Here is a 13,930-nt window from a genome sequence, read left to right as displayed (position 1 = left end):
CACTCGGCCCCCACCGCGGGGGCCGGCGGACCGCTCCCCCCCCACGGCAGGGGAGGAGGGAACTCTGCCCACACACAACTGGCAGCCGCAGGGGCGGCGGCTGACAACGTGCAGAGAGGCGGCGGGCTGGGGGATCCGACAAACCCCAGAAGAGGACACGCCTCCATGATCGCTAGAGAAGACGCTTTTCTCGCCGAAGGTGGATCGCCCCGGACCCCCGGTCGCCCCCGTAAGGGCCCTGGGTGGAGGCGTTCAGGCACGCCCCGGGGGAGGCGTGGGGGGGGTCTGCGGTATGGGGCAAAGCACGCACGTTTGGCGACTCCTGAGCGTTCGCAGTTGGGGCCCCTGGTCCAAAAACCACCTCACTTCAAGGGGAACACTCCCCCGTCGGTACGAGAGAGGGGTCACCGAGGCAGACCAGGCGGGTGGCAGAGGCCCCACACGGGGCCAGCCGGCACCAAGATCGCCCACACAACCGTGCAACAACCCCCCCTCGGGGAAGGGAGGGAAGAGCACAAGCCGCGCGCTCGCCTTTCAAAGTCCACCACGCACACATCGTGGGGACGGCCGAGACAACGCCTCCCGCCCACCCACGCGGCGCAGGAGGATGCCTCTGGGCTTGCCCGCCTCGACCCCCCCACCCCAAGCAAGCTGCTCAAGGGTGTACCCAACGCAGCAGACGCTGCAGCGGCGACCAGAGGGGGACGCCGGAAACGGGGATGACAACCACCGCTGGGTTTCGGGCACCTTGGGGAACAACCCGGTGCGCTCTGGGGGCACCACAAAAGGGCCACGCAGACCCAGCAGCCGGGCGCCAAACGGGGGACGCGACCGGGCGGGCGGCACGGCCCCGCACACATCCGTCGCGGGGAGGGGTGACCCCAGCCAGGCAACAGCCACACAGGGCGAGCGAGGGCTGCCCGCTGCCTCAAGAGGACTCACGACCCCCGCCAACGCCACGAGGCCGAGGGCGGGGCGACCGTGGTCGGGCCGGATAGTCTCGCACCCGCGCCTCCCACCCACCGCCCACAGGCAGGGAAAGAGAGGTTGAGGTGCCCGTGGGCAGAACGAGAAGAGCGGCCCCCATTCACCATGAATGGACCGTCCCTCGCCTGACACGCGGCTCAAGGCCCGGGAGAGCGCGACGTTACCACATCGATCAGGCCCCGAGGACGGGGAGGGTTGGGGGAGGTCAGTCAGGCCGGCGAGGACAGCGATCGGAGGAGCCCGCTTCAGCCTCGCCAGCCCCACCTCCGGAGGAGAGCGGCACACAACCCAAAGACGAGGACCGCCTGACACGCAATGGCACAGAGCCAGCGGGGTAAGGGGGAAGGTTGCCGCAAACCTCCCCCCCCCCCGTGCCGTCTCTCGAGGGGACAAGAGACCAACGCGAGAGGCGGGCACCACCGTCGGGACACTCGGACGCCCTAGAGCCGGCGCGCGGGCCCAGGCAGTCAGGTCAAAGGGAACAGGGCAGGGCGCTGGATCCCCAGGAACCCAGAACCCTGTCCGCGTGTGGAGGCCCAACTCCTCCAGCGACAATCGCCGAAGGACAACCGTGTCAGTACTAACCTGGAGGCGGAAGATGACGATATGAGGTGATCAAAAACAGCGCGCAGGAAGACGGGGACCGAGCCACTTGAACACGCCTGCCCCCACGACACTCGACACGACCACCTGTCCCCAGCAGGTCCCCAGCGCCAGCAGACAAGGGGCACTCAGGGACATCTGGTTGGCCCCCGTGGCGTAGAGGGCCAGGGAGGCCCTCACCGGCCACGCGCGCCACCCAGGGCCCAGCACGGGGACTTGTGGAGGAGAAAACATCGGGACGGGACCGCCGCGGGCCACGAGCGGCCTCGGGCCGACAGGGGTCGCCCTCGCCGGCCACCCGCGCCACCCAGGGCCACCCAGGGCCCAGTCCCCGGCCCCAGCACGGGGACTTGTGGAGGAGAAAACATCGGGACGGGACCGCCGCGGGCCACGAGCGCCCGCGGGCCGACAGGGGTCGCCCTTGCCGGCCACCCGCGCCACCCAGGGCCCGGTCCGCGCCCCCAGAGTAGGACTCGGAAGAAGCCACGGACGACTGGGTGCCACTCACAGGGCTGTCCCTGCCTCCTGAGCGGGAACCAGGGAAAATGGGTAGGAAAGGCGAGGCTGAGGGAGAGGGACACGCATGCACGGGACGGCGGCCGGTCGCAGGACACCCTCCTCTCCCGTCCGCGTGTGCCGTCTCCTTCCTGTCCCCGCGGGGTGGGTCGGGTCCCCAAAGCGGCCACAGCGTGCTGGTCGACCTGCCCGGGCAGCCTCGCAAGCCGCCTGGCTGGCTGAGCCTGGAAGCGCGGCGACAACGTCGTCCCGCCACACAGCCCTGCAGGCCCAAGCTCTGCCTCCCAGATGTCCCAGCCGGCGTCCCGGCACCAACCAGATGGCCCCGCGAAGGCTGCTTGCTTCCCGTAACTCAGCCTCGCTCGCATCGGGGACTGTCCCCTGCTTTGCCTGCTGCACCGAAGATTCAGAGGACAAGAGACTTGTAGAAAAGCGGCCGCCAGGTGAAGCCCGACCACAACCGGCGCCAGCCACCAGAGGTCTGCTGCAAAACACGGGGCAACCCTCTGGAACCCATCATTTCAGAGTCCAGAAGGTCCCCCAGGGGCATCAAACACAGTCCCCCTACTCCCCACGGGAGCCATCGAAAAATGACGGGTCAGTCTAGGGCCACGCCACCCTGAACGCGCCCAATCTCGTCTGATCTTGGAAGCTAAGCAGGCCCCGGCCTGGCTAGCACTGGGATCAAAGAAAGGATGGGTCGGCCCGACCACCGACATCGTCCACCAAACCCGTCTCTGCACAGACCACAACATAGCCGAGAGACAGACAGACAGAAACAGAAAGAGAGAAAGGGAGAGAAAGGAAAAGAACAGAAAGAAAAGAGACGGAGAAACAGAGAGAGAAAGTCAGAAAGAAGAAAACAGTAAATAAGAAAAGACAGGAAGAGGGCGCGGGGAAGAAAGAAAAAGAAAGGGAGGAAGGAGATAGGAAACACAGAAAGACAGAAGGAAAGAAGAAATAAGGAAAGAAAAGACAGGCAGAAAGAAAGAGAATGAGAAAAAGGAAGGAAGGATGGAAGCAGAAAGAAAGAAAGAAAGATAGACAGACAGAAGGAGGGAAAGAAAGAAAAGAAAAAGAAAGGAAATTAAGAGAGAAAAAGAAAGAGCACGGAAAGATGGAAAGAGAAAAAGATAGAGAGAAGGAAGGAGAGAGAAAGTATAGAAAGAGACAGAAAGAAAGAAGGAAGGAGAGAGAAAGGAGAGAATGAGAAAGAAAGAAGGTAGGAAAGTAGAAAGGGGGAAGAAAGATGGAAAAAACAGATAGAAACACAGGATAACAGGAGAAAGGAAGAGAGGAAAGAAAAATGGAAAGAAATACGGAAGGAAGGAAGGCAGGCAGGCAGGCAGGAAGGAAGACAGGAAGACTGAAAGAAGGAAACAAAAAAGAAGTAAAGAAAAGGCAGAAGGAGGAAGAGAAAGAAAGAAAGAAGAGGGGGAGAGATGATAGGATGAGAAAACCTTTCTGTCGTGGAATCATAAAACCCCTTCCTGTCTTAGGATCATGAAACCCAGGGTGGAACTGTGATACACTTCACATTCTCAGAACACGCCGGCTGGAGAAACAAAGAAAGAAGTCAGGGACAAAGAGAACACATTCACGGGGCCTGGCCAGGGGCCAGGGTGGGGCGGCCCGAGGCTGTCGCCAGAGCCATCTCTGTGGCAGGACGTCGCAACACGCCTACCGGATTTTCCCATAACGCTCGCCCGCCGCCAGGTGACCCCCGTCATCCACCGATCCAAGTGTCAGCCTGGAAAGGACGGGCTCCCTCGTGGGGGAGGGAGCGTGGGGGCGGGAGTGGGTACACACTGGGTCGCAGGCCTCCTCCCGGCCCCTCTCGGACCATGTCTCTCAGCCCTCGGGCACACTCCCCACCACTAGTCGACCAGAGAGCCCCCGGGGGCGGGGGGCCGGAGGGGGGCGTCCACGGCAGGGAGAGAGGACAGGGACCCATCGGCCCGTGCTAGATGCACGGGTGGAGACAGGACCTGCTGAAGACACACGAACAGTACGGAGAGGTTCAGAGCGGGGCCTAGGCGCAGCCACTCACTATGATCTCACAGTTGGACTATCTGTCATGGTGGACCGGAGCGCATGAAGTGGGCGCTCCCGGAAACGGCGTGTGTGTGTGTGTGTGTGTGTGTGCGCGCGCGCGCGCGCGCGCGTGCCTGTGTGTGGGAGGGAGAGAGAGAGAGAGACAGAGATGGGAGAAGACGGTCGGTACATTCACTCACTCCTGTACCCGGGCCAGTCGTTTCTCCCGAAGGACAGAAATCCATAAAACACCCACGTCTAAAGGGTGTTTACACAGAGCTAACCCTAGGTCGAATCAGTCAGGAGTCGAGTGCGGGGAATCCTATGGTCCCAAACTGGGACTCCAGTCCTGGCCCCATAGCAAAAGGGGGTCATTTCTCAGAAAACGCACGCACACAGAAACGGGTAACGTTTATACAATTTTATACCACGGTAGTGACTTCCTTCCCCCCGCCCGTGTTCTTAGGATCGGTCTCACTACATAGTACTTTTTTTTTTTTTTCCTGAGCTTTATTTTATTTTATTGTAATTTCATTAGAGATGGTGGGTTTCATTGTTTTTGTGCACAATAAGAGATGACACTACAAAATGATGATTTTTTTGATTTTCAGACAGCTCATGAAGCACCCCCTTACTGAGCTTGTTCACCTTTGCAATTTGTTTCAAATGCGAAATGACCACAGAATGAATGCTCAACATTGAGTTCTTCGGCAACTTCTCCTGTATTTATAAGAGGATCAGCTTCAATCATTGCTCTCAATTGGTTGTTGTCACCTTCTGATGGTCGGCCACTGCGCTCCTCTTCTTCAGGGCTCTCGTCTCCTTGCAAAACTTCTTAAACCACCACTGCACTGTACATTCCTTAGCAGTTTCTGGGCCAAATGCGTTACTGATGTTGCGAGTTGTCTCCACTGCTTTATGACCCATTGTGAACCTGAATAATAAAATCATTTGAATTTTCTTTTTGTATAACATCATTTCCATTGTCTAAAATAAATATCAAATAAAGAGCAGATACTAAGTCCTTAGCAAAAAAACATAAAGTGAGAAATGTGGATTACAATAATATATAACATAACCATATTTATTTAAGAATTTATTCCAATATCAAACGGCAAATGTTAGCAATGCTAAAACCACAATTACTTTTGCACAAAGCTACCACAAATTAAAGTAATAATAAATATCTTTTTTCCTCTTAAAATTGACAAAAACTGAAAATATTGATAATATCTAGTGATGGGGAAGTGGATATTTACATATTGTTGCTTGTAGTATACTTCGAACAAATTATTTGAGAAGTAATTTAGTAGTACTTGCTATAATTCAAAACAAGGACATCATTTGCATCAGCATTTCAACTTCTAGCAATCTAGGTCATGAAAATAAAACCCTAAGTGTGTAAGGGTATATATGTGCAGCTGGATTTTTGTATTATAACCAACATTGAAAAATTGGAAACAATCTAAATATACATAAAGAAATGACTGAATAAACTACAATGCCACCATATAATTGAGTATTATGCAACCAATATAAAAGACAAATCTACATATTGACTTGGTAGTGTAAAAGCCAAATTTTACCTCAGTAACCACATAATGACTCCATTCTCGGAAACATAAAATTGTGTGGTTATTTATACATATACATTTCTTGCATATACTCAAGAAAATGTCACAAAGGAACTTAACATAGGCCACCTTGGGGAAGATGGAATTTGATGAGTGGGTGATAGAACAAATGTTCACTTAACAACTTTAGATAATTGTTTTAAAGTAGTGGAATTGCAAATTATTTTTCATTTTTGTTTTTTTCTAGCATTTTTCTGAAATAGAGAGCAAATAATGGCTGGATCAGGATCCTGGAGGAGACTGTAGAGGAAGGAACCAAGGGTATAAGCGGAAGGATGCACTTCAAACACAATGAATACTTCACTCCGCAAGTGCGTGACAAGAGGGAAGAATTGGTGGGGATGTAGGTCTGCAGGGGTGCAAGAGGTAGGGTCGGAGAGTTAGAAGTGGAGACATCTTGCCTGATGACCCTGCGTTCTCAGTAAGAATGAGAAGGAAACCTGGGCTTGAGGAGAGTGGTGAAGGTTTGGAGTCGTCAAAGAGGAAGAGGAAAAGATGCTGACCAATGACAAGTGAGGAAAAATGCACCCGTGAAGTTTTTCTTATCTAGACCTAGCGGTGGCCCCTCAGTGCAAGACACTAACAGCAAGACAGGCTAACGATGCAGTCTTGGTTTCTTGCCAGAAAGAGGAGAATGGATTCGGTGGACTGCCATCATTGTCTGCCACGTTGTGACTATCTTAGATGTTTTCTGTAACGCAGATCACTTTTCCTACCCCCTCACGCATCCATATTCAATTTGACACTCACCCATCCTCAATTTGAAATTCGTTTTTTAAATGTTATTATTTATTTTTTTAGTTGACAAAATTGCATACATTTACGGTGTACAACATAATGTTTTACAATATGTATATGTTGTGGAATGGCTAAATCAAACTAACATATGCATTACCTCATATACTTTTTTGTGGTGAGAACATGAAAAATCTACTGTCTTAACAACTCAAGTTTTTTTTTTTAATGAAGACATCATACACTTATTGGAGCTAAAAATGACCTTTGAAATAAGCATTGTATCTATTAAGCAAAAATTACTCCTATGGAAGGTGATAGCATGATAGGTAACATAAACATATTGCAAATAATTTTATGCGAAATGCATAAAAGAGCATGGGTGAATAATTTGAACTGATGCATTTTTTTAGTACCAGGAGCTTCTCCAAATTCTAAACTTTGCACCATATTCACGATCTTCAAAACACTATCCAAGGATACACCATGCTTTTTGAAGGACTACACTGCCCTCTACAGCTTCAGCATAAGTAATTCCGTTTGTGGGGAAAAACCAGCAGTTGAAACATCAACACGGAAGTGTGTGCGATTAACATGCCTCAGAAATTCACTTTTCCTTCTTGAACTGAATGAAAGTATTAAAATTGTAATAAAATTTAATAAATTATATTTATTTTAATAAATAAAATGAAAATATTAGAATAAAGATCACATTTTAAGCAAAGTGTACTACAGTATGTATAACAGGTAACTATTTATGTAAAAAGATACTAAATATAGAAAAAGATGCATATATGTGCATATCTGTACATTATTTTGAGGAGAATCCTTTAGGAAATGACACAGTTGCCTACAGGGAGGCAAACTGGCATCTTAGGGGTTAAATATGAGATTTATTTTTCACTGTGGATCTTATTGTAAAACTTGAACTTTTTGATCATACATATTCATTAATCTTTCCAGTAAGAAAAGAGTTAATCAGTAAAACCTTACTAATAATTACCTACCAGAGAAGTTTTATGCATCCAAATGTTAAGCATCTCTTTCCAGAAATTACATAACTTCAGATAAGTTATGTAATCTTTGTGCCTGCCGTGACCACTCAATTTAAATTAAAGCATACCTTCCTTAACTCTAGATTACCTTATTAGCTACAGCCCAACATCTTCACAATATAGCCACAAAAAGGGTAGTGTACACTAGCTCACATTTGGATAACAAAACAAATCTTGAATGAGTGCACTCTATTTTATATCCTGTTTTTATCTATTAACTATTTTTTTTTAAGTTGAGAGAAACTAATTTTTGTGGTTAAAATATTAATTATGAAATAGTATACAATGAAAGGTAAATCTATTTCCAACTCAGTCCTTCTCACCAAAGGAAGCTAGGTACATTCTATATATCTTTCCATAAATTATGCCAATAAGTATTTATTGAGTGATGGAATAAGCAATATTTTAATTGAATGTTTATTCTGTGCCAAGCATCTTTCTAGGTGCAGTGGATAAGGAGTAAACAAAACTGTCACTGACCTCATAGAGTTGACACTCTAGTGAGAGGAGGCAGATAATATATACATAAATTAATACATACATACAATGTCTAAAAGTTATAAGTGATATTTAAAAAGGAGAAGGTCAAAGGAACGTAAGTAACAGACAAGGGAGTTGCTGTTTTATGCAGAGAAAGCTTTGAGAGGATGACATTTAACCGGATATTGGATTCAATGGGAAGGAGGACACACGGGTATTGGGGTAAGTGCCTACCAGCCAGAAAGAACAGCCAGCACAAAGGCCTTAAGAGGGAGTGTGTATAGGATTCAAGAAAATGCCAGGCCAGGTGCAGTGGCTCACATCTGTAATCCCAGCACTTTGGAAGGCTGACGTGGGAGGATCACTTTTGCGGCCAGGAGTTTGAGACTAGCCTGGGCACCACAGCGAGACCCCACCTCTATTTTTGAAAATATATATATTTCTAAAAGAAAATAAAAAAAATTACAGCTGACTACTTTGTTAGAAACCATGCAAGCAAAAATGAGTGGAGTGAAATATCTAAATTATTGAAAAAAAAAACCCCACCAACCTAGAGTTATATATCTGGCAAAATTATTCTTCAAGAGAGAGGAGAAATTAAAAGGAAAACAAAACTGCCAAGAGGCCAGTGTGACTGGCGTGTAAGGCCAGAGTACTGATAAGGAACAAGATCACATAAGGCTTGGGAGACAAATGCAAGACTTGTGTTTTATTTTTAGAGAATCAGAGGGTACAGGGGAGGCTTTGGGGGTCTTCAGAGAGGAGCGGTATGACCCAACTTACATTTTTTAAAGGCACCCTCAAATTGCTAGGTTGAGAATAGACTGGCAGTGGAGGTGGGAAAAGGTAGAAACAGAGATGAGTTCAGTGTCAGATGATGGCATTTTGGACCAGGTGGCTAGCATAAGTTGTGACAAATGGTCATATTCAGGAATATTCTCAAGGTAGCCCCATAGAATTTTCAGGTACATTGAATGCAGACTTTGAGAGAAAAGGAGAAGTTGAGCAGCATGACTGGATACCTGGAAGGATGATGGACGCGCCCTCAATTGAGATGCAGAAAACTGCTGAGAAAGCAGTTGGTGAGAAGGAGATTATGAATCAGTGTTGGACATTTTAAGTTTAGAGTATCTATTAGATATCTAAGATGGGAGAAATTACGCCATATGTTTGCTGCTGAGACTGGCTTATTAGAGCAGGAGAAGATGCCGAGGCAGAAGAGAGAGGAGTAAGAAGGGGAAAGGATCTAGTGTACACATGGAGAGATCTTCAGAGGGGAGAATGGTTGTTCATCTAGATACAACCGGGAAGGCAGGTATGTGGGCACAGGCACAGGTAGGTGGACGGATAGGTTGACAGGAGCTAGTGCAGAGTCTCTTCTGCAAGCTTCTGTTTTCATAGTGAAATAAAGAAATTCTTGTTTGAAGGAATTAATAAATCCCTTTTTACTCTCTTGCTTAAAACCTTCCCCAGGCTTCCTCTCACCATGAGAATAAGATCCAAATGTTTTATCACAGCCCACAAGTCCTCGCAGGATCTGGCCCCGCCCACCTCTCTCCATTGCCCCAAATGCTCCAGCCACAGGGGCCTTCCTTCTGTGTCTCAGACACATGACAAACTCAGACAACCATGGGTTCACCCTCTGTCTGGTATGCCCTCTCTCTTATCCTCATCACGTAAGTTTTACCTCAAAGTTCACCTCCCCAGGCCTTTCTTGAACTTCCCATCTAGAGTGTCCCCTCCTCCCACCATGAATTATTTTACTCATTTATTCTGTATTGTCTGCTTCGTCCCACAAGAATGTGTTTCCTAAGAAACTAGCACCCCTACTCCTGGCTCCCCCTCCCCCTCTCTTCTCTTTCCTGATTTGGCTTTAGTTTTCTTCTCAGTACTCATCGGAACCATATCTGGCACATAGCAGGAGCTCAGTCACTATTTCTTGATGAACAATTTTGACAATTTAAATGAAAAAATGGATACAGAGCATATAGCAGAGAGCCTGGCATATAGTAAATATTTGATAAATGCTACCTGCAATGGTGATGGCAACAAAGACAGCCATGGCAACAATCAGAAGCACAACTCTGAAAGGCTGATGCCTCCTCTGTCTGTACTCTTGGACCAATTCCCTTTTGTCTCATCAGAGACTTTCATTGATCATGTCCTTCTTCCTCTTGATAGCATCCTTCCCTTCAAGTAAATATTAATATGTGCAATATTAGCCCACCATTAAAAACAAAAACAGTTAAAACATACCTTCCTTAACTCTGAGTCTTATTAGATACAGCCAAGTGTCCTCATAGTTTAGCAATTAAAAAAAATATTCTATACTAGTTCACAACTGGTCAACCAAAACAAATCTTGAATAAGTAGACTCATTTTTATTTAACACTCTTATCTATTGACTAATTTCTTTAAATTGAAAAAAACTACTTAATATTTGCATGGTTACAATATTAATAACTATAAAATAATATTCAATAAAAGATCTATTATCTAATTCAGTGCTCACTCTGCAAAAAACTGACATATCTGTGTATCTTTCCAGAAATTATATACGCATATCCACACATATAAATATCTTTTGAAAATACCAATATGCACACAATTCTACACCTTAGGTTTCCTTTAGTTAATAGGTATCATGACTAGCTTTCAAAAGTACACATAAAGAGCTATATCATTACTTTTACTGGCTACGTAGTGTTCCATTGGGTATGAATGTAATGTCATCCATTTAACTAGTGCCATATTTACTGGCATTTAATGTGTTTCCAGTCATTTTTTCTTGTAAAGAATGCTGGAATTAATAGTCTTGTATACGTGTATGCATATTCATGTATACATTTCATATATACATACTTTTTCAAATATATCCATACATAAATTCTTAAAAGTACAATTGCTGGCATAAAAAGCATATGCGTCTTCAGTTTTTATCAATATTGACAAATTACTTTCTAAATATTATAAATTTTTTAAATCAGTAGATTTTTTGACTCCTCTAAACTATGAACAATTACTAAGTGCTTTGTTTCACATATTGTCGAGGGATAGCGGACAATTATTTATATTCCCTGTATCAAAGCAGAAAAGGACTGAAACCACTTTTAAAGAAAATGTTAGTACCTTCTACGATACATAGAGTTGTCCCCCCTTATCCAGGGTTTCACTTTCCACAGTTTCAGTTACCTGCGGTCATCCATGGTCCAAAAATATTAAATGGAAAATTCCAGAAATAAACAACTCATAAGTCTTATATTGCACACTGTTCTTTGTGTACTGAAATCTCTCACCACCCCACACAGTAGGTGAATCATCCTTTGGTCCAGTGCATCTCTGCTACACATGCTACCAGCCTATTAGGCACTTAGTAACCATCTCCATGATCAGATCAAATCCTCTGTCCTGGTTCCACGGTGTTTGTGTTCAAGTAACTCTTATTTGACTTAATAGACTTAATAGTAGAATGAAGTAAATACTACATAATAGTGGTCCCCAAACTCAAGAATAGTGGTGCTGGCAATTCAATATGCCAACGAGAAACTGTAAAGTGCTTCCTTTAGGCAGAAAAATGAAAGTTCTGAAAAACAGGAATTGATAGTAGGAAAATGTGTGCTCTCTTTGATTCTAACTGATGCTATTTGCTTCTGTGACTATGCTTGCTTTTAGTTGTTTAATAAATATAGTTAATCAGAATGAAAAACAGAGATAAGAACAAAGGTAACTCCATGATAGGCTAGGCTTCCTGGATGTGAGAAGCCTAGTTCTGTTTCTGTATATATGGCTTGCTGGCTTGGTGCTTAGCATCAGTGGAGCCATGGCAGGCTTCACTAAAGTAAAGGAAAACAAAGCCCCGGGGAGGTAACTGCAAGTTGCTTTCTGATAAAGGGCTGGAGAATCCGGGTGCCTTCCAACCAACTAAGTAGATAAGAAGAGCAAGACATGATCAGTGCATGAACGGCTTGTGCAGGGCGTGTGTTCCCAGTATCGCTTGTAACCAAAAACTAGAAGGTATGCAACAACAGCCCCCGCCCCCCGTCGGAGACCCTCCTCTTCCCCTGGATGATGTTAACTACAACTGGCGCCAGTGCAAAAAGCCCGAAACTTAGAGTCAACAAACCTGAAGCCAACGTGATCAGCCACTTCTAAACAAAAGGAACAAATAAACTGAAGGGGGATGAAGTGCAGACTAGTGTGTCGTGTGCAGACTAGTGTGTCGTGTACAGACTAGCATGTCATGTGCAGACTAACGTGTTGTGTGCAGAATAACGTGTCGTGTGAAAACTAGCATACAGAAAAGTATAAAAGCCTAATCTTTACCCCAGGGCGGGGTCCTAGTTCCTGGAGAGGCCACTGCGTTGGTGCTCTGGAATTTGTACCCTGGCCCGGGGCTAGTTAATAAACTCCTTTGCCTTTTTGCAGCCTCAGTGACTCTGCCTCTGTTCCTGGGGCCAAGGGGAACCGGATCTAACAGTTCTACACTTAATAAGGAAAGAAAAAAATTATATGCTGAGGTTGCTAAGATCTACATTAAGTGAAAGTCTTCCTCAGTAAAACTGTGACAAAGGAAAAAGAAATTCTTGTATAGCATATAGAGGGTTCAGTACTACCTGTGGTTTCCAGCATCCACTAGGGGACTTGGAATGTATCCCCCTCAGATTGGGGAGAGGAAGGGGAAAATACTGTGTTTAAGACAAAGGAAAACCAAGCACTATTTTGGGGAAAGAGATTCTGTATTTAGAATAGCTCAGTGTTGGAGATAAGTTCTGTGTGCCTCTGCATAGGCTCCTTGCTTACCCAGTTTGAACCAGTTAGGTGGTAACGAAGAAAGGATGAGGTCACTCATTGCTCACGCCATAACTTTGAGCACCGATTGTTCTGCAGTGGTGACTGACCTGCACGATCCTCCTAATGATCCTGAAATTCAGGATCTGTGATAGTTGGGCTCACTGAGAATTTCATTTTAACTTCTTATGTAGTTGTAATTCAAGTAATGTTTTTAAAGTTTTAACATGGATGTCCAAGTTTCAAGCTGGTGTACAAATCTTGGCACACAGCCAAACTGCTGTAAGCCTTGAGAAAGATAAGAGAGTTTAACAGAGGTGTGCTTTCTTTTGAAGCTGTACATTTTCTTTGATCTTTCAAGAATAAAGTAATTGTATATGGTAAAAAAAAAAAAAAAAAAAAAAAGTAGCTTTCTCTTCCAGCTAATGAAAGTATCAACACATTAAATGAACTTTTCCAGTCCTCAGTAGTTCTTTCCCCTAAGTCAGCCTCTTAGAAACTCACAGCCTATGGAAACAAGAGTTAAAGACACAGAAAGAAAAAAAATCTAAACTCAAATAGTTTGTCAGGAGCACAACGAGCTTCTTACCTTTCTAGACCGGCTAGTTAGTTTCAACTTTCGTCGTTTGAGGTTTTTTCTTTCTTTCTTTCTTTTTCAAACTCTTAGTGTGGTTAAAAAAAAAAAAAATCGTAATTCTCTTTTAGTGGAAAAGTACATGTCCCTGCCTTGTTTCTTCTACAGATTGCAAACTCTTCAAGGGAGGGGGTGGAGGACAGTGTTCAGGGGCTTTTAGCAAATAGCAGTGTCCAGCTATTACCGAGACGGCCGCTCTCTGTCAGGCCACCATCCCGTCCATGCGACCCCCCCTCCCGCTCGCCGCCAGACTCCGTCAGGTGTGCGCCGCCTGCCATCGCGCTCCCCCGCACCGCGCCGCAAGTGGACTCGTCCATGACGTCACGAGACCGCGACCCAATCAGAGGAGGCGTTTTGGAAATTTTCAACTTACAGGCGGGTCTGCCCTTGCGCCCTGAAGTGCGGGCGGCGGAGGGTTTTGGCCACTTTCCTGGGGCCCGGCGTGAGAAAGCTGGCGGAGGAAG

At 46.3% G+C, this 13,930-nt stretch overlaps 1 long non-coding RNA gene across 1 annotated transcript; it reads right to left on the bottom strand.

Moving 5' to 3' along the window:
• Window positions 1–4,672: 4,672 nt before the first annotated feature.
• Window positions 4,673–13,585, bottom strand: LOC138387154 (uncharacterized). The gene is made up of 3 exons (XR_011233918.1): window positions 13,422–13,585; window positions 10,076–10,234; window positions 4,673–5,074 (listed from the first exon to the last, which is right to left on the bottom strand). It is a non-coding gene; the product is annotated as an uncharacterized lncRNA (long non-coding RNA).
• Window positions 13,586–13,930: the final 345 nt, after the last annotated feature.

Source organism: Eulemur rufifrons, chromosome 1, assembly GCF_041146395.1.
Source record: "Eulemur rufifrons isolate Redbay chromosome 1, OSU_ERuf_1, whole genome shotgun sequence".
Lineage (NCBI taxonomy): Eukaryota > Metazoa > Chordata > Mammalia > Primates > Lemuridae > Eulemur > Eulemur rufifrons.
The sequence above is the reverse complement of the archived record's forward strand: the minus strand, read 5'-3'. Positions and strand labels throughout refer to the sequence as shown.